The 2,339-nt window shown below is 44.3% G+C and overlaps 1 pseudogene; it reads left to right on the top strand.

Annotated features, from left to right (window-relative positions):
- Positions 1–250: 250 nt before the first annotated feature.
- Positions 251–1,425, top strand: LOC114200681 (large ribosomal subunit protein eL32 pseudogene; annotated as a pseudogene).
- The last annotated feature ends 914 nt before the right edge of the window (positions 1,426–2,339 follow it).

The raw sequence follows: 2,339 nt of genomic DNA, 5'->3' as shown, positions 1-2,339 counted from the left end.
AGACCTCGCCCACAGCAGCCCCTTCCAAGGCCCTGGAAAGAAACATATGCACATGGTCTTGGGTTTCTCTAAGCTCTGCCAAAATCAAGTCACAACCACAAGCGGAAAGAGCGCTGTCTCCCCCCACCCCGGTTTCCCTTCTGTTATGCCTGCCCTCCCGTTGTGTGATGTTACAGTGGCCTTGGCGTTCAGGGAACACCCAAGCAGGAGTCAAACTGGTGAACTGGTGGGACACTGAGTTTATAGCAGGATGTATTTATGTGGCTCGCAGTCACCCCCGCGTACATTGAACGACTGCAAACACTCCAGGGCAGACACAGCTCCCAAGAATACTCCCGCACCCAAGCGCCCACCAGCCCCAGTTCCTGACACCAGCCACATCAGCGAGTGAGACACCACATGAACCTATCCTACAGTACCCAACGCTGAAGTATGTGGTGGAGAAGAAAGAGAAAGGTTTAAAATGTATGGAGTTAGATGACAACCTGGGAGAAATCCTTCCAGTTAGGAGACCTGTATAATTATAAGTGGAAGATTCAGCTCCTGTGGTCAAAGGGGAGATTCTCTTCTGTCAGAAATATACTTGATGCAGGCACTTATAATGAACCCTAGCTCCTTTTTTTTTTTTTAAGATTTATTCATTTATTTTTGAGAGAGAGAGAGAGAGCATGAGCAGGTTGCAGAGGGAGAAGGAGAGAGAATCTCAAGCAGACTCCTCACTGAGCATGGACCCTGATGTGGGGCTCGATCTCACGACCGTGAGATCACAACCCACGCTGAAGCCAAGAGTCAGACGCTCAACCAACTGCACCACCCAGGCGCCCCAGCTTTTTCATTTCTGATGGACTCAAGCAACACAGAATTTACCAATTCAATTACCAATTCCTCAGTTTATGGGACATGAACGTGTAGTAATACTACAAACAGTGCGTGTGTCTATGTGAATTTGCTCACTTTCTGTGTCTAAACTGTTAATAATGAAGGACAAATTTTGGCAGCCATCTCTTACTGGGCTTCCTGGCCATCCTCAGACCTCTGGTGAAGCCCAAGATTGTTAAAAAGAGGACCAAGAAGTTCACCTGGCACCAGTCAGACCGAAGTGTCAAAATTAAGCACAAGTGGCGGAAATCCAGAAGCAGTGACAACAGGGTGCAAAGAAGATTCAAGAGCCAGATCTTGATGCCCAACACTAGTTACGGGAGCAACAAGAAAGCAAAGCACATGCTGCCCAGTGGCTTCCCGAAGTTCCTAGTCCACAAGGTCAAGGAGTTTGAAGTGCTGCTGATGTGCAACGAGCCCTACTGTGCAGAGATTGTTCTCAATGTCTCCTCCAAGAACCACAAAGCCACGGTGGGAAGAGCAGCCCAGCTGGCCCTCAGAGTCGCCAATCCCCACGCCACGCTGCACAGCGAAGAATACGGATAGACAGCTGATGTGCACGTCACATCTGTGTTAATAAAGCTATAAAACTACCAAAAAAAAGACACATTTGATCAACCATGCTAGAGAAAAGGCTGAATTGTCTTTTATTCTCTCCACAGAAAATTATTTTGGAAAATCATTATCATAGGAAGAAATGATCAAAGAATATGAAGCTAGAAAACACAGGAATAAAAAGTATGATGGAGGTGTGTCAGGCAGTTAATTAAGAAAAATGTTATTCTTTTGGATTTTATAGTGTTTGAAGTATCTGTCAGTTTTTAAAACATGCAAATTGTTGCAGCTCTTTTTTCTATTTTTTTTTTACTTTTTTAAATTGTAAGCATAGCTGACATACAATACTATATTTTTTTCTCTAAATAGTTACATACATTCTTAATATTGGATTCCTAATTGTTATGCTGTCTCTTAAAGACAGCTCTCCAATGGTACAAGCTTTGACCCCCATAAAAACCTTGACCCTCCCAGGCAGCCACCATCTCCTGTGCATCAGGATGTGCCAGGAACTCTGAGAGATGCTACTCTGTGGATTATTTAAACTTAATCTTCAATCAGCCCACAGAGGTAAACTGAGGCTTAGAGCATTTATTCCAAATAACACAGCTCATTCTGCAGAGTAAAAGCAAGGATTCCAAATCACATGGCGTCTGGAGTGGTGCCCCATACGCAAAATAAGAATTTTTATGACAATCTATGTTTTTCTCCCTGAGCTCAAGATTCCTCATATTTAAAGACGAAGGGGTCAAAAGAGATTTAAATACCTGTATGTGCACAGAGGACACAGGTAAAGATACACAGCACTGGTGATGGTGGCCACCTCTCTGAGATCAACACTGGGTATGCCTTCCCATTTGTAAGCAACTTAACATATGAAAGTCCTTAGCACAGTGCCGGGCATG

This window comes from Eumetopias jubatus, unplaced genomic scaffold (genome assembly GCF_037043125.1).
Source record: "Eumetopias jubatus isolate StellerSeaLion01/CBP00866 unplaced genomic scaffold, mEumJub1_p1.0 scaffold_5, whole genome shotgun sequence".
Lineage (NCBI taxonomy): Eukaryota > Metazoa > Chordata > Mammalia > Carnivora > Otariidae > Eumetopias > Eumetopias jubatus.
This window is presented reverse-complemented; position numbering and strand designations above follow the sequence as displayed.